At 36.6% G+C, this 19,354-nt stretch overlaps 2 long non-coding RNA genes across 4 annotated transcripts; both read right to left on the bottom strand.

The window, feature by feature from the left end:
* Positions 1-261: 261 nt before the first annotated feature.
* On the bottom strand, positions 262-2,185 carry LOC141389394 (uncharacterized). Its single transcript, XR_012409031.1, has 3 exons — positions 1,896-2,185; positions 1,510-1,822; positions 262-868 (listed from the first exon to the last, which is right to left on the bottom strand). It is a non-coding gene; the product is annotated as an uncharacterized lncRNA (long non-coding RNA).
* A 3,963-nt stretch (positions 2,186-6,148) lies between these two features.
* On the bottom strand, positions 6,149-11,013 carry LOC141391200 (uncharacterized). Of its 3 annotated transcripts, none has more exons than XR_012409587.1 (5): positions 10,730-11,013; positions 10,196-10,656; positions 6,554-6,812; positions 6,403-6,494; positions 6,149-6,341 (listed from the first exon to the last, which is right to left on the bottom strand). It is a non-coding gene; the product is annotated as an uncharacterized lncRNA (long non-coding RNA). The 3 variants fall into 3 exon arrangements; XR_012409588.1 differs by having other exon boundaries at positions 6,575-6,812; XR_012409586.1 differs by having other exon boundaries at positions 6,403-6,812.
* Between the last annotated feature and the right edge of the window lie 8,341 nt (positions 11,014-19,354).

The raw sequence follows: 19,354 nt of genomic DNA, 5'->3' as shown, positions 1-19,354 counted from the left end.
GTTTCAATGTTTTGTTTTAGAAATCAAAGAAGCACATGTTTATTAGGGCTTTATTTTTTTAAATTTTAACAAAATACCTCACATATTAACAAACGTTGTATCGCCTCTACAAGCGGTGATTTACTGCGCGGCTTATCGTTCGAACTTGGAGGAGGTTACATATCATTGATATGAAGAAGTCTTTCGGGGAAATGGTTTTTTCCGAATGATATATTTTTTTCTCAAAAAATATATGTCCCTAATGTACATCGAAATAGAAATGAATGTATAAAATGTCATATGAAATTTGACACTAACACTACAACCCTGTTCAGTCAGCTGGGTATTGCTGCTACCTTTTCTTGTTCTACCATGCAAGTCAGGCAAAAAAACATAACATTTTTATAATGAAAAAATTAATGTATTCGGAAATTGCAAAGAATAATTTCTCTAAAACAGAAGAGAAATAAAAAATAAATAAATAAAAATACAAAATATTAAAAAAATAAATAAAACTTAAAAAATAAAAATAAAAAAATTAATTAAAAATAAATAGAATTTTTTTTTTAATTTCTAGAACTATCGCGGAAATGATCTTCTAGAAGTGTCGCTGGAGTGACTTCCAAGACGACACCCCGGCGTGGTTCATTTCTTCACAACGGAGGTCACTACAGGGTGACTTCTGCGACTATCGCCGCGACTGTTTTCATCGCCCTGGGCGACACGCCTAAGTCACTTCCGTGATAGTTTTTGCTTGCAGGGTTATGTGAGACGGTGGTCTCGCTTTGCACTCTGAAGGTCTGGGTTCGCTTCCCAAGTCAGGCAACAAAACATCACATTTTTAAAATGACCAAATTAATGTAGGCGGAAATGGCAAAGAATAATTTCTCTAAAAGAGAAGAGAAATAAAAACAAAACAATAAAAAAATTTAAAAAGTAAATAAAAATAAAAAAAAATTAAACAAAAATAAATAGAAAAAAAATATTTTTTTTAATTTCTAGAACTATCGCGGAAATGATCTTCTAGAAGCGTCGCTGGAGTGACTTCCAAGACGACACGCCGGCGTGGTTCATTTCTTCACAACGGAGGTCACTTCAGGGTGACTTCTGCGACTATCGTCGCGACTGTTTTCATCGCCCTGGGCGACACGCCCAAGTCACTTCCGCGATAGTTTTTGCTTGCAGGGTAATAGGATGTAGCAAAGCACTTTAATAGGCAACAAAAAAGCAGGATGAGAAATGTATCTGTATCAGTGTTCACCAGCAACAACAAATTCAACCGCTACGTTTGTGTTGGACACACGCCAGGGATGGAAAATTCAGTACAATAGTACTTTTTTCAGTACCATTTCACTATAAAAAGTACCGAAGTACCCCCGCGGCCAATTCAGTACCATTTCACATACTATAGTCCCACACATTGACAAATTTTATGTGAAACTAAAAATGAAAAATTCACACTTTGCTTCCAAGATTGAGACTTTTATATAAGCAATTTGCTAGAAAATTTAAACATCTGGATGAATGTACCTTCATATTAGAAATATACCAACATTTGGACCAATATTGATAATTTTCTTCGTGAAGTTCTTGCACCAATTGAGAATCCGAAATACTACAGTGGACTTATCATTTAAAAGTCTTCACATCGAGCGGTATCGTAGTACCTTCCAATCTGATAACCTGCAACACCTGTTGCGGTTGGCCCGGAGGAAAAATCCCATCAATCCACTCGAACAGGCCCTTCACCAGGTGACATGGAAGTGGGTGTTTTATCTGGTACCGAGAGGGTAGAATTATATTCGGCAAAATTAGGAGAACAAACAGGAGACCAGCTACAGACCTGGATAGACAGAAATAATAATAAAGTTAAAAAAAGAACAAACATTGCTTTATCAATGTTTAATCAACCTTACCGGCTGTTTATTGTGAATGTTTCTTCTCGCCTACAATGCAAAAGGCAAAGAAAAATAAACATTGCACACACAAGCACACACACTACTATATTCACGCCAGAAAACAAAGCAGGATTGCGTTGAAATAAATAGTATGAGATTCATTGCCCATCATATCCATAAAGCTTCCGTAATGTTCTGTCCCAGGAACTCGATATTCTTCCCAAAAATGTTTTTTTTTTATGAATAAAAAACAAATATATTTCTTTTCTGTCCGAAGGCTTTAATAAATCAGACGTGTTGTTATGAGTGGTGGTGGTATGTTGATGACAGCTGTCATATAACAGTTGGATTGTCAATAAGGTGGCCGATGTTACACCATTGTACAGTAAGAGGTAGTTACTTACATACGTTACATACCATCTCCAAATTAATTTTTTTTGAGGAATGGATTTCGAAAAGTAACAACTTTTCATGAGTAGAAAAAGGACGACTGGTACAGAAAATTAGCCATATTTAATATGGGAATATTTCTAATGAAATCATGTTGGGAAATGGTTCATATAAAAAGGGGGAAAGAGTGGAAAACAGCCATATTGGTTGTGAAGAAACTCGTGTCTGGACGTATTTTCCTAAATAGTGTGGATAATTATATCGTTTTTAACACGTCATACTGTTCAGTGCTTAATTTTTTTTAATATAAGTTGTTGCTTCATATAAAAAAGTAAGTGAACAATGATGATAATTATATTACAAGTGCTGTGTTGTGTTGATTAAAGAATGATGTGACTAAAGTCTAGTATTTTGTTCATAGGATTCGACACTGAGCAAATATTGTGGCACATAGGAGGCAGGCTCTATAAGACATCGGTAAGCAAGTCCACCGAGGAGCAAAGTGAGCCGAAACAGTAATACGTTCAGCAAATGCAAAGAGCTTTCTGTGTCCAGGTAGGACGTAAAGAATCAAATATTAATTGCTAGACCAATATAACCAGTCAGTGATAGCATCAATTATCCTTAAAAGTTTGAAAAACAAGTCAGTTTTTTTTTTTTAAACGGCCGTCCAGCCCTCAAGCGTTGAGCGACAGACATTACGGCTAAGAAGTTTGAATATATAATACGCCCTGTTATTGGAAAAAGTGTTCCCTGACTATCAGCTGCTGACTAATGGCAGTTGCGACTCCAACCATTTCAAGATAATTCGGTCAGTTTGGGAAAAGTTGTATACTATTATCTAACCATCATAAACTGACATAACCAATATCCACCATTATAATAGTTTAAATTGTGTAGTCGGCAACTAGGCGCTGACAAATAATTTTGGCAAAAAGAAAAAGACGTTTTTCGCCGTATTTTATATGTACTTATTAAAATCTTTATGTATTTTGTTTGTTATTTTTATATTTGTTTAAAATTTTTTTAATATTAATATTTTATCCATATTGACTAAATTTTGAATCTATTATTCATATTGAGATATCACTGTAAAGGTAAAGACAGACAGTATAGGGAAGGGTAATTTTTTTTAATATCATATGGGACCCATTAGGTCCGAATAGGTTGACCATCTAAGTGAGCTCATTTAGGTAGGAACCGTATCTGATGTAGAGAGAGTTGGCTGTAAGAAAAGCCGTATACCCTATCCAGCTAGTCTTTTCTTAACCTAGTTAGGATTTTGTTTTTTTTGTTAATGTAACCTTTTTAAAACGATTTAATGTTTGCTCATATTTTTATATTGACTCTCAGGATTGTCATTTCGAATTAACTTGATTTAAATTTCCCATTTATATTACCAATAAAATATGTTTTAAGAGAAGCATGATAAAAATGAATATGGAGTAAGTGTGTTCATATTGGGGGGGGAAGGTGACGGTTGATTGAAGGAAGGCATGTTCTAGGAAGAGTAGTGGGATCCCGTGAAGATTGATATGTGGAGATGAGGATCATGGTTGGGAGGGCAAGTGGGGGGGTCCGAACAGCAAGGACCCACATCCTAAAGAATATCCCCGTGTATGTCATGTGATAGTTGTGTAGTGTAATTGTGTTTGTTCATTATCGTTTTGTTAGACCTTTTGGCTGGGAATGGCGGGTTGAGAACCGCCCTGAGGTCCAGGTAGAGCAGCCGGCAGACCAACCTAGCTTCTATGGGGTCGTAACAAATAGATATTGTCCAGATATAGTTTGTTTTGGACTAGATCATTTGGGCTATTAAAACTATCTTGGACTATTTCTGAGTACGTAACTGTTATCATACTCAATTAAGTTTTCCTATAATCATCTATATTGATATAGGTCTGTTTTCCTTTGGGCGCCATATTTGTTACGACCCCATAGAAGCTAGGTTGGTCTGCCGGCTGCTCTACCTGGACCTCAGGGCGGTTCTCAACCCGCCATTCCCAGCCAAAAGGTCTAACAAAACGATAATGAACAAACACAATTACACTACACAACTATCACATGACATACACGGGGATATTCTTTAGGATGTGGGTCCTTGCTGTTCGGACCCCCCCACTTGCCCTCCCAACCATGATCCTCATCTCCACATATCAATCTTCACGGGATCCCACTACTCTTCCTAGAACATGCCTTCCTTCAATCAACCGTCACCTTCCCCCCCCAATATGAACACACTTACTCCATATTCATTTTTATCATGCTTCTCTTAAAACATATTTTATTGGTAATATAAATGGGAAATTTAAATCAAGTTAATTCGAAATGACAATCCTGAGAGTCAATATAAAAATATGAGCAAACATTAAATCGTTTTAAAAAGGTTACATTAACAAAAAAAACAAAATCCTAACTAGGTTAAGAAAAGACTAGCTGGATAGGGTATACGGCTTTTCTTACAGCCAACTCTCTCTACATCAGATACGGTTCCTACCTAAATGAGCTCACTTAGATGGTCAACCTATTCGGACCTAATGGGTCCCATATGATATTAAAAAAAATTACCCTTCCCTATACTGTCTGTCTTTACCTTTACAGTGATATCTCAATATGAATAATAGATTCAAAATTTAGTCAATATGGATAAAATATTAATATTAAAAAAATTTTAAACAAATATAAAAATAACAAACAAAATACATAAAGATTTTAATAAGTACATATAAAATACGGCGAAAAACGTCTTTTTCTTTTTGCCAAAATTATTTGTCAGCGCCTAGTTGCCGACTACACAATTTAAACTATTATAATGGTGGATATTGGTTATGTCAGTTTATGATGGTTAGATAATAGTATACAACTTTTCCCAAACTGACCGAATTATCTTGAAATGGTTGGAGTCGCAACTGCCATTAGTCAGCAGCTGATAGTCAGGGAACACTTTTTCCAATAACAGGGCGTATTATATATTCAAACTTCTTAGCCGTAATGTCTGTCGCTCAACGCTTGAGGGCTGGACGGCCGTTTAAAAAAAAAAAACTGACTTGTTTTTCAAACTTTTAAGGATAATTGATGCTATCACTGACTGGTTATATTGGTCTAGCAATTAATATTTGATTCTTTACGTCCTACCTGGACACAGAAAGCTCTTTGCATTTGCTGAACGTATTACTGTTTCGGCTCACTTTGCTCCTCGGTGGACTTGCTTACCGATGTCTTATAGAGCCTGCCTCCTATGTGCCACAATATTTGCTCAGTGTCGAATCCTATGAACAAAATACTAGACTTTAGTCACATCATTCTTTAATCAACACAACACAGCACTTGTAATATAATTATCATCATTGTTCACTTACTTTTTTATATGAAGCAACAACTTATATTAAAAAAAATTAAGCACTGAACAGTATGACGTGTTAAAAACGATATAATTATCCACACTATTTAGGAAAATACGTCCAGACACGAGTTTCTTCACAACCAATATGGCTGTTTTCCACTCTTTCCCCCTTTTTATATGAACCATTTCCCAACATGATTTCATTAGAAATATTCCCATATTAAATATGGCTAATTTTCTGTACCAGTCGTCCTTTTTCTACTCATGAAAAGTTGTTACTTTTCGAAATCCATTCCTCAAAAAAAATTAATTTGGAGATGGTATGTAACGTATGTAAGTAACTACCTCTTACTGTACAATGGTGTAACATCGGCCACCTTATTGACAATCCAACTGTTATATGACAGCTGTCATCAACATACCACCACCACTCATAACAACACGTCTGATTTATTAAAGCCTTCGGACAGAAAAGAAATATATTTGTTTTTTATTCATAAAAAAAAAACATTTTTGGGAAGAATATCGATTCCTGGGATAAATTGAAAGAGGCCCTTTTAGGCCAATATAAGACAACGAAATCCTCCTTTGAAGTGATGCGAGACCTGGTAGATCGCAAACAAATGGCGAATGAGTCCGTAGATGCCTACTTTCACGTTATGGGGCAGCTTAGGTCACGGTTACAGGATCAAATTACGGACAATGATATGATAGGCATCATAAAGGTCAACCTAAAAGAAAATATCAAATTAGTTGTATATCCAATGGCCATAAAAACGGTCGAAGCCTTACGCATTGAATGTAAGGAGGCGGAACGAAATTTCCCCAGGAAAGAAGCCCGTCCAGTGCACACAAACCCTCGGCCAATGAGGTTGGTTAATGAGCTGAAAATGGACGAATATGAGTACGAGGAACAAGAGCCATTAGCAGATGTTCCTTGTACAGTATCAGCTATACGGCATACCCAAAATCAGAATAAAACACTGATTTGCTGGAATTGTCGAACGCCTGGGCATATGTTCATTAACTGTCCCGCAGCTGAGAGGACCCTGTTTTGCTACAGGTGTGGCAAACCAAAAACTATTGCACCATTATGCACTGACTGCAAACAGGGAAACTACCAGAGGGGCGTGGCAAAGGCGGGGGAATCACGTCCGACAGAGGACCCTGCAGTGTAATGCAAGTTGTCGCGAAGACACAATCTGAAAGTAAAAATGAAAAGAAGATTAATTTGGAACCAAAAGTTTATAGTTATTATGCACAAATCCGACACAACATCCCATTATTGGAAAGGCAGCGAAATTACGATATCACGAGAAAAAGGATATTCGATCAAGTATGTAATGAGTGTATTCTACCAAAACGTGTACTCAAAATTCGACAGAAAACAGTGGAAAAAAGGAAAATGAAACGACTAATGACCGAAACAATAAGCCGCGCGGAGAGAGGCCGCTCAGATCCGAGGCCATATGCTGACATTTTAATAAAGAATAGGCGTATTAGAGGCTTGTTGGACACAGGAGCCTCGGTCAGCCTTCTGGGGAAAGGATGCAGAGAGCTAGTAGAGGAGTTGTCGATTGATATAATGCCAGTTTTTAAAAATATAACCACAGCCAGCGGACAGAACCATCGCATTATAGGTAAAATTACTGTGAACATCGAATATGGAACTGAAAAAAAGGACGTGACATTTTTCTTATGTCCCGATCTGGAGCAGGAAGTGTATTTAGGAGTGGATTTCTGGCGAACGTTTAACCTAGCTCCCGAATTGTTAAGCGTGGAAGAATTAAGGATGGACCAGATACCGGATGAGTTCAAAACTAATGGTGGCGAACACCGGTTAAAACCACATAATTTAACGAAGGATCAACGGGCTAGGTTAAATGAAGTAATTAAGGAGTTTGACTCGTTCGAAGAAAAGGGGTTAGGAAGAACGTCACTAGAGAAACACACCATAAAATTGATAGAGGGAGCCGAACCTTTTAAGGACAGGCATTACCCCATGTCGCCTGCTGTACAGAAGATTACTTATGATGAGATCGATAACATGTTGAAATTGAAAGTAATCGAAGAAAGCGAAAGCCCGTGGAGCAACCGAACCACAGTGGTGAGGAAGCCCGGGAAAAATCGGTTCTGCCTCGATGCTAGAAAGTTGAATAAGCTAACGGAGAAGGATGCTTATCCTCTCCAAAACATCGATGGCATATTAAGCAGAATCGACGAGACGTACTTTATATCAAGCGTAGACCTCAAGTATGCCTTCTGGCAAATTGAGCTAGAGGGCGAGAGTAAGAAATACACAGCATTCACGGTACCCGGACGACCTTTGTACCAATTTCGCGTCATGCCCTTTGGGTTATGTAACGCGGCACAACGTCTATGTCGCCTAATGGACAAGGTCGTTCCGAGCCGATTACGGGAGAATGTCTTCGTGTATCTAGATGACTTACTCGTAATCTCTAGCGATTTTGACCAACACCTATGTCTACTAAAAGAAGTTGCGAAATGTCTTAAAGCCGCTAACCTTACGATTGGGATGAAAAAGTCCCAATTTTGTTTCAGAGAATTGAAATATTTAGGATTTGTTATCGGCGATGGGATGCTGAGAACAGATCCCGAGAAAGTGGAAGCAATAAACAAGATTGCCATACCCCGGAACCCAAGGGAAGTCCGAAGCTTCTTGGGGACAGCGGGATGGTATAGGCGGTTTATAAAAGATTTTGCCTCCATTACCGCCCCCTTGACTGACATGCTTAGAAAGAGTAAAAAGTTTGCTATGACAGAAGAAGCCATTGAGGCTTTCAATATCCTAAAGAAAGCCCTAACGACAGCCCCAGTATTACGTCATGCTGATTTTAGCAAAAAGTTCTACATCCAGTGTGACGCGTCCGAATACGGAATAGGGGCGGTACTTTTTCAGCTGAATGACCGGGGGGAGGAGCACCCAATAGCCTTTTTCTCTCAAAAATTAAACTCATGCCAGAAAAATTATAGTGTTACTGAGAAGGAGTGCTTGGCAGCTGTTATGGCAGTGAAGAAATTCCGACCATACGTGGAACTGATGGACTTCACTGTCATAACAGACCATGCCAGCCTCCAGTGGCTAATGAGTATGAAGGACTTGAGTGGTCGACTTGCTCGCTGGTCATTACAGCTGCAATCGTATCGCTTCAACATAGAACATCGAAAGGGGAAAGAAAATGTTGTGGCAGACACTCTGTCCAGGCTCCCAACTATAGAGGAACTAGATTTGGATCAATTGTTCGATTTTGAGACAAACGAGTTTAATAGTGAAAGTTATCAAGAACTCAAAGCGACAATTGAATCAAATAAAGACAGGTTACCGGATTTACAAGTCAAAGATGACATGGTATTTAAAAGGATGAGAAAAGAAGGGGAGGAAGAGCTGGCGGAGTATGAGTGGCGATTATGGGTCCCAGAAACCCTAACACACATACTAATCCAAAAGGCCCACGATGCCCCAACGGCTGCACATGGGGGAATGGTAAAAACACTCAAACGATTAAGGCAACAGTACTATTGGCCCAACATGACATCTCAAGTTAGGCAGTACGTCAATAATTGCACGGTATGTAAAGAGACAAAGAGCGTAAACTACAGGACCCAACCAACAATAGGCAGCGAGGTTAAAACATACAGACCCTTTCAGAAAATATATGTCGACTTCCTCGGGAAATACCCTCGATCCAAGAGCGGAAACGCTTACATTTTTATTGTTATGGATCATTTCTCGAAGTTTGTGTTTCTTAAGTCGATGAGGGAGGCAACGTCAAGCAATGTGGTAAAATTTCTTATCGAAGAAATTTTTAGAAAGTTTGGTGTTCCTGAGATAGTCCATAGTGATAATGGCGCTCAGTTTAACTCCAAACAGTTTAAAGATATGATTGAGGCTTATCAAATACGCCACATGCAAACGGCCCCGTACTCCCCTCAATCAAATGCCTCTGAAAGGGTAAACCAGTCTGTTTTATCGGCAATACGTGCTTATTTGGAAAAGGACCACAGAGACTGGGACCTTTATTTAACAGAAATTGAATGTGCCCTTAGAACCTCGGTGCATGCGGCCACGGGGGTAACACCCTACTTCGCACTTTTTGGATTTCACATGTACACGAAAGGATCAGATTACAATCTTGCTCGAAAGTTGAAGTCCCTTACTGATCATGAAATTCTGTCGGTTCTAGATAAGAATGACAAATTAGCTCTCATAAGAGAAAAGATGAGAGAGAATATGCATGTGGCGTATGAAACCAGTGCCAAGAGGTACAATCAGCGGGCAAAGGTTACTAAATTTGTTCCGGGCCAAGAAGCCTATCGCCGCAATTATATGATTAGCGATTTTGGTAAGAATTTTAATTCGAAATTTGCCAGGAAGTTTACAAAGTGCCGTATAGCCAAACTGATAGGGAATAATATGTTTGAAATAGAGGACCTTCAAGGAAGACCTCTAGGTGTGGCGCACGCCAAAGATTTAAAACAATGAACCATGCGACTACAAAACCTTCCAGGCAACGATCATTGGTCCTACTAAGCATAAAGGGCCAAAATATTTTCCCTCACTTACCAAAATTATACAAATCATGTTAAATCTGCATAACGTAGCATCAGCTAATGTTGTTGTGGGTGAGGTCAAAGTGGTGTCTGTAAAAAGACAAAGAAAAAAAGTAAATGAACTTCAACGATAGATACAAAACAATACTTCCCTAATGTTCCATTTGTGCCCGGCTTATAAGACTTCAGGGTGTGGGAGTTCCCCACGTCGGGACTTATATCAAGCCGAAATTAACAAAAAAAAAAAAAAAAAACCGGACCCAGTTAACAATGGCACCACCGCACACCGTCTACTCCTGTGCGAGCTCGGCGTCGACGGAGTTTTGTTGCGGTTGGCCCGGAGGAAAAATCCCATCAATCCACTCGAACAGACCCTTCACCAGGTGACATGGAAGTGGGTGTTTTATCTGGTACCGAGAGGGTAGAATTATATTCGGCAAAATTAGGAGAACAAACAGGAGACCAGCTACAGACCTGGATAGACAGAAATAATAATAAAGTTAAAAAAAGAACAAACATTGCTTTATCAATGTTTAATCAACCTTACCGGCTGTTTATTGTGAATGTTTCTTCTCGCCTACAATGCAAAAGGCAAAGAAAAATAAACATTGCACACACAAGCACACACACTACTATATTCACGCCAGAAAACAAAGCAGGATTGCGTTGAAATAAATAGTATGAGATTCATTGCCCATCATATCCATAAAGCTTCCGTAATGTTATGTCCCAGGAACTCGATATTCTTCCCAAAAATGTTTTTTTTTTTATGAATAAAAAACAAATATATTTCTTTTCTGTCCGAAGGCTTTAATAAATCAGACGTGTTGTTATGAGTGGTGGTGGTATGTTGATGACAGCTGTCATATAACAGTTGGATTGTCAATAAGGTGGCCGATGTTACACCATTGTACAGTAAGAGGTAGTTACTTACATACGTTACATACCATCTCCAAATTAATTTTTTTTGAGGAATGGATTTCGAAAAGTAACAACTTTTCATGAGTAGAAAAAGGACGACTGGTACAGAAAATTAGCCATATTTAATATGGGAATATTTCTAATGAAATCATGTTGGGAAATGGTTCATATAAAAAGGGGGAAAGAGTGGAAAACAGCCATATTGGTTGTGAAGAAACTCGTGTCTGGACGTATTTTCCTAAATAGTGTGGATAATTATATCGTTTTTAACACGTCATACTGTTCAGTGCTTAATTTTTTTTAATATAAGTTGTTGCTTCATATAAAAAAGTAAGTGAACAATGATGATAATTATATTACAAGTGCTGTGTTGTGTTGATTAAAGAATGATGTGACTAAAGTCTAGTATTTTGTTCATAGGATTCGACACTGAGCAAATATTGTGGCACATAGGAGGCAGGCTCTATAAGACATCGGTAAGCAAGTCCACCGAGGAGCAAAGTGAGCCGAAACAGTAATACGTTCAGCAAATGCAAAGAGCTTTCTGTGTCCAGGTAGGACGTAAAGAATCAAATATTAATTGCTAGACCAATATAACCAGTCAGTGATAGCATCAATTATCCTTAAAAGTTTGAAAAACAAGTCAGTTTTTTTTTTTAAACGGCCGTCCAGCCCTCAAGCGTTGAGCGACAGACATTACGGCTAAGAAGTTTGAATATATAATACGCCCTGTTATTGGAAAAAGTGTTCCCTGACTATCAGCTGCTGACTAATGGCAGTTGCGACTCCAACCATTTCAAGATAATTCGGTCAGTTTGGGAAAAGTTGTATACTATTATCTAACCATCATAAACTGACATAACCAATATCCACCATTATAATAGTTTAAATTGTGTAGTCGGCAACTAGGCGCTGACAAATAATTTTGGCAAAAAGAAAAAGACGTTTTTCGCCGTATTTTATATGTACTTATTAAAATCTTTATGTATTTTGTTTGTTATTTTTATATTTGTTTAAAATTTTTTTAATATTAATATTTTATCCATATTGACTAAATTTTGAATCTATTATTCATATTGAGATATCACTGTAAAGGTAAAGACAGACAGTATAGGGAAGGGTAATTTTTTTTAATATCATATGGGACCCATTAGGTCCGAATAGGTTGACCATCTAAGTGAGCTCATTTAGGTAGGAACCGTATCTGATGTAGAGAGAGTTGGCTGTAAGAAAAGCCGTATACCCTATCCAGCTAGTCTTTTCTTAACCTAGTTAGGATTTTGTTTTTTTTGTTAATGTAACCTTTTTAAAACGATTTAATGTTTGCTCATATTTTTATATTGACTCTCAGGATTGTCATTTCGAATTAACTTGATTTAAATTTCCCATTTATATTACCAATAAAATATGTTTTAAGAGAAGCATGATAAAAATGAATATGGAGTAAGTGTGTTCATATTGGGGGGGGAAGGTGACGGTTGATTGAAGGAAGGCATGTTCTAGGAAGAGTAGTGGGATCCCGTGAAGATTGATATGTGGAGATGAGGATCATGGTTGGGAGGGCAAGTGGGGGGGTCCGAACAGCAAGGACCCACATCCTAAAGAATATCCCCGTGTATGTCATGTGATAGTTGTGTAGTGTAATTGTGTTTGTTCATTATCGTTTTGTTAGACCTTTTGGCTGGGAATGGCGGGTTGAGAACCGCCCTGAGGTCCAGGTAGAGCAGCCGGCAGACCAACCTAGCTTCTATGGGGTCGTAACACACCTCTTCTATGGGGGACATAATTAGTATCATCCTAGGAGTAATTAAAACTTCTGTACCAAATTAAAAAGCTCTATCTTATATTGCGAGCTGTATCTTTAATTTAGCCCTTCGTTGGACACCGATATTGTTTGTCACATTCGTAACACATGAGTCTGGCCAGACCCATGTAATAAATATAAATTTTTTAGTAAACTTAATTAATATTTTCGTATAAAAAGTTGTAGAATATGTTTTAAGGATCCTAATCTTACATATATATAATCGTTATTTGTCAAAAAAACATACCGAAAAACACTAAATTTAATTAATTTTATCAAGGTAGTAAAAACGGACATATGCCTATGGAGTAAAAATTCTTACTTTTCTTGTCTCTATGCTCGAAAATCCTATTTATATATAACTTCAATGCACTATATTTTATTTTGGGGTATTACTCTGAATGAATAGGGTCTATTTTATAACTTTACAGCTTATTGCAGTGCAATAACGATAATATCAATAGGTAAATGAGGGCATATGTCCTAAGGACTTTCTTCTAATTCATATGGAGAATCCTATATTTGAACCATTCCACTCCACAAAAAGAGCATAAAGGCTTTGTAATGGGTTTTATTTGTCCAGTTATGTGTAAAATTGTCTAAAATAAATGTGTAACCCTATTTCCAAGGGATTTTTTCAGGTTGTGGTACGTACACTGATTTCAAACCCATCTCCTACTTTTGCGACCTTTTTACGTGCAATTTTGAAGACATGGTAGGGTGAAATGCGACAAATTTCATAAAATGGTATTCATTCTGTCAAATAATTTAGAAAAAAAAACAATTTTAAGAAAAACTTTGGAAATTTTTCAATAAAAAATAGGTGGGGTCTGGCCAGACTCATGTGTTACGAATGTGATATGTATGTCAAAAAATCCTTGTAGCTCCTTTTCTGGTGATCCTTTCGTTTCTTTCGTTGGAAAGGTAAGAAAATTTCATGAAGCTACCTGAAATCTCAGGTCCATAGCTTTATTTTAACCCAGTTTAAAATGCAAAATAAAATGAAAAAGACCTGGCTAGACTCAGGTGTCCAACGGAGGGTTAACAGATGCTTTTATACTTTATAGGGTCTCCGAATATTCCGATGTGTTACAAACGGAATGACAAAATTAATAATATCATAACCTTTTGCAACATTCTCCTGATTTCATAGATATAAGCAGTTGTTGTTGTTTTTTACTGAATAGAAAGTTTTAATTTTTTCTTAAAAATACAATAAAAAGTACCTTTTTAATGAAAAAAGTACAATTTTAGTACTTTTTGAAATTTTTAATTTTCCATCCCTGGCGTTAATTCATTGCTAAAACAAAGAAGATGATCGGTGGTGAGAGCGACGTTCAAACTCACCACAATTGAGATTGGGTGTGTTCACACAGACACGACTCGCGAGCCCAGGATTATCATATTGGATTTATACCAGCACATATGGACTGGAAGAATAATGAAAACATAAGTAAATAAACGCTGATTGGAACCTGAACATTTTATGTCCAGTGCACAAAAAGGATAAACACGGCAAGTTCCAACTGCATATCTTTAAAAAAATTTTTATGTACTATCTGAACAGCATAATCCTAAAAAATATTTTATTTTTTATTTATTTATTTTTTATTTATTTATTTGCTTTGCAATTGAAGCCAATTTTGAGGCCAATTTATATAATTACAAAGAATCCACCTAAATATCATAGCTACTCTAAAAACAATTTCATATATATAATTCATCTTAAACCTAGAAATTGGAGATCTAATTATTTTGGTTACAATTATATTCTTTAATTTTTTTTAAATTCTTCATTACGTCATAGCTACTCCAATTTTAAAGCAACAGATTAATAATAAGTATATCGTATAAGTTATTAGTTAAATTATGAAATGATCATTAAGAGATGTATGGTGTGGTATGCAAATGATAATAAGTTTTCGCGCAGTGATAAAAACTGGTTAAAGCTAGAAAAAATTCTTCATTACATCATAGCTACTCCAATGTTAAAGCAACTTGTAAATTGAATACAAATTAATAATACAATATAAAAAATTTAATGTTTATAATAATCAACAGATATATGATGTGGTATGTACATATGTAAATGACAATCAATTTTCGTGCAGGGAAAAAAGTTGTTAAAGCTAGAAATTGGAGATCTAATTACTTTGATTACGGTTTGCTCTTCCGTTTTTTTTTTTTTAGAAAGTTCTTCATTACGTCGTAGCTACTCCAATTATTTCATAGCTACTCGGTTTATTGCCTACTCATAGTGGAAAATATTTATAACAATTTTCGCAAAAAAGAAGCACATAATATACAGATAATCAGTTTAGTCGACGTGACGAGTGGAAAATAAGCTAAAAATGAAACATCAATTATTCAATTCAATTTCAGCAAAATGTTGAAGAAGCTTTCTTTTATAAGTAGAGTACGAGTAGCAAAAAACTTTAAGACTATTCGGAAGTATATTAAACAGCCTAGCTACTCTAACTGCAAAAGATTCATTCATATAAGGCCCAACTACGGGTATGATTAGTTGATTCAATCGAATCGAATTAAAGAAATTAAAGTAGTTTGTTATAAACTGTGGATGTTGTTGTTTGTATATCTTGTAAAACAGTAACAATAGTCTATAGTTTACAAATGATTGAAAGGAACAGCCTAAAAAAGAATTAACACAGGGGGAAATGTGGTCAAAAAGACGTCGAGAATATAGATATCGCACTACTCTATTAAAAACAAGTTGCAGTTTTGACGGCTGCCTTGCATGCGTACCCGAAAATACTTCCAGACAGTACAGAATGTTAGGCATAATAAGGGCATGAATTAGTCTCTTCTTTTCAGTACGGGGCAACACTAAATCTGTATTGTACAACTGCCGAAGGGCAAAATTCGTATGCGCAACCACCGTGTCTATGTGGTATTCAAACGTAAGTTTGTCATCCAATACTACCCCTAAACATTTCATATGATGAACAAATTCTATATTCACTCCCCTATATTTTAGTTGCAAGCTAGGAAGGTCTCTGCTTGAGAATAACATTGCAGTAGTTTTAGCAGGGTTTACACAAAGGTGATTATTTAACATCCAATCACTAAGCTTGTTTAAAACAAGGTCAACTTTCGATTGCAGTACATTAATGTATTTGTAATCACCCGCAAAAAGCAACTGCACATCATCCGCATAAGCATAAGGAGTACACCAGCTATCCAAATACGTATATAAGTCGTTTAAATATAGAATGAATAAAAGAGGGCCTAAAACGGATCCTTGAGGAACCCCGCTCTTAACGGCAAGAACATTAGATGAACAGTTTTTAAGATATACAAACTGTTTCCTATCACAAAGATAGGAGTATAACAACTTGCAAGCGGTCCTATTGAAATTATAAATACTGCTAAGTTTTTTAACCAAGTGATAATAATCAACTTGATCAAAGGCTTTTTCTAGGTCGAGGGAAATCAAGACACAACATTTGTGTTGGGCAAGGTATCTTCTCGTAGTATCCGTTAAACCAGACAGCAACATGGATGTTCCTCTACCAATTCGAAATCCACACTGGCAATCATTAAGCATACTCTTGCTTTCAATGTATGAAATTATTTGACCACGCAACACATATTCAACAACTTTTGAAAGAACTGGCAATAAAGCAATCGGACGATATTCGCAACTAGAGGCACCATGATTTTTCTTTCTGATGGGGTTTATTTTTGCAGTCTTCCAGCCACATGGAAAAGTAGAAGTCAATATAATGGTATTGATGAGGTGTAAAAAAAATCTTGAAATGTACGGAAAGACCAACCTAAAAAACTTTCTTGGAAAACAGTCATTGCCCGCAACGTTAGATTTTACTTTGGAAAAAGCCTCCATCATTTCATTGTAGGTTATACCAGAGAATGAGAACCCATATTCATGGTCAGTAAAACTTAGCCAATCATCAACTCGACCTTGAGGATCTAATTGGTTATTAACAAATAATGAATTCATCTCATTAGCATTCAAACCATCATCATTGGAGCAATAATTGTCTTTGTTAATTAAGCCATGATTTCTAATTACGTTCCACATTTGCTTTGGACTACTGCAAGTTTCGAATAACTGTGTATGCGCTTTTCTTTTCAGCTTCCTTTTAATATTTTTTGTTCTATTTCGTAATTTGCAGTATACCTTCCATTTGTCCTCAGACTTGTCCTCGAGATAGGCTTTATACGCCAAATCAGACAAAGATTCATTGTAACGAATATGAGGGGAACGTATCCAATTATCACTGCTGTAATTCACTTTTCTTGTTTTCCTTTTAAAAACACTGTGCACAAAAGTTAGACCTTCCATTAATATGTTCAACTGGCCGTCAACATGTGGAATAGCAAAAATTCGTTCCAAACCTGCATTTGCTGCCTTTTCTTCCAACTCTTCAATACAGAAATCATTGTAGTCAACATATTCGTAAAAGGATTCAGTACGCCTAGGAGGATAGTTCAACGAAAGAAAAATCAATGCGTGTTTGGATATATTCGGACATATAGCTTGACCTGAATGCTGAACAGAGTCATATTGAGGCACTAAAAAATAATCAATCAGAGATGTTGATTGGTGAAAAGTGTCATAGTGTGTCGGACAGTTATTATGTATAATTTTAATATTCATTCTTAAACAGGATTGTCGCACAGCATAAGCCCTTGAAGGGTCAAAGAGATTATTATTAAAGTCACCCATTAAAACGAAGTTACTGTAGCACAACAGGAGGTCAGAAACATCATTTTCAAAAGCTTCGAAGTTACCATTAGGTAAATATACCACGCCTATTAAAAGTGGACCAGTTCTCGCTGTAACTTCTATAAATAAGCATTCGACACAGCCAAAATTATTGCCAGCGCAAATAACTTTATACTTTAATTTCGATGAAATCAAAAAGCCAACACCACCCCCTCTGCGATCGGGCCTATCATTTCTGCAGAAAGAATACCCACAGACATTCACCATCTCTGAGGGAATAGACGGCGTTAACCACGTTTCAGAAATACCAACAACGTCCAAGTTACTGTCCTCAACAATACTTTTAATTTCCGACAGTTTTGATGAATTAGGATTAATGTTTAAACTTTGAGAATTAAAATGCATTACATTAAGGTTCTGCTGCAGATTTATCAAATTCGATCGAAAAAACTGATTATCGTGGATAATGTCTCCAATATTGTTTAAGTTCATGGCTATGATTACCTAAAAGAAATTTAACATGTAGCTCTAAAAAATTTTAAAGACGAAGAAAACAAAGGCAAAGTGCATAACAAAAAAAAAAAATCGATCATTGAGAAAATGTAATAAGCAAATAAGTAATACTACTCTGTAACATTCGAAAAACCAATTCACATAGGGCTAGAAGTGGTAGGCACCGCTGACACTCCAAAAGAAACGCCTTGATCCAAAAGATCTGCACACTGCCCCACGTCGAGAGTACCATTGGTACCATTAGGGAATGTCACAAACACTTTTGGGATGTCTGCATTGTAAAGTTTATATTTCTGAATTTTGTTTTCTCTTCTCAATCTACGACATAAGAACAGAAGCTTGGAGGCCGCTTGATGCAAGTGATCATTTAGGTATACTTTGTTTCGCACCTCACCACCAAGAATGTCCGACAGTGTTAAGTGACATCCCTTGTTGTAGTTTGCCATAATTGAGTCTCTGGTATAAACGGAGTTAAATTTAACTAGGACTGATTTCCCCTGTGACATATAACAAGTGTGTTGTATATCTGACTGATTCAGATTCACGTTACATAACTCCGCAATTTTAATAACAGGCTCTCTTAAGTCATGTATGGCATTCGGGAGTCCATTTATCACAATATCAGCCCTATTCAGTCTTCTTCGCTGTATATCACTTTGGATTTCCAAATCTTGAATTTTTCTTGCATACATTGCTTCAAATTGTTTACCAACGGCAAAACAATTTTTAACATCTTCCTCAATTTTACGTATTTTAATATTAAGTTCTGTTTTTACTGCATCTAACAATTCGTCCATTTTGTCTTTAATTCGGACTATCTGGCTCTGGATGTCTTCATTCAATGTCGAGTAATTATTTTCAATAGAAGATGAAAATTCAGCAAAACGTTTACGCCATTCATCGCCCAATTCCACAGCGTTATTGCACGACGCATCTGTTGTGTTTTTGATAGGATTTGCGTTTACTGGTTTGTTGAGACATTTAGGGCATTTATATAAAAACATCTTGCTTTTATGTAGGAAAGAATGTTGTTCTTTTGTAACTTTTGCACACGCAATGTGGTAGAATTCATCACACATGAAGCATCCAATGCTATTCTCATTAGCCTTAACTCGCCTCTGGCATTTGGGACAAGTATATATCTTAACAGGCATTTTAGTAGGCATTATGGGTGGGAGGATGGATATATAAACAAACGTAAGTATTTTCTCAGCGTATGGGGAACA

This window comes from Musca autumnalis, unplaced genomic scaffold (genome assembly GCF_047663935.1).
Source record: "Musca autumnalis isolate F117 unplaced genomic scaffold, ASM4766393v1 scaffold_1, whole genome shotgun sequence".
Taxonomy (NCBI): domain Eukaryota; kingdom Metazoa; phylum Arthropoda; class Insecta; order Diptera; family Muscidae; genus Musca; species Musca autumnalis.
Note: the sequence above shows the minus strand (reverse complement) of the source record. Positions and strands in the feature narration are given on the sequence as shown.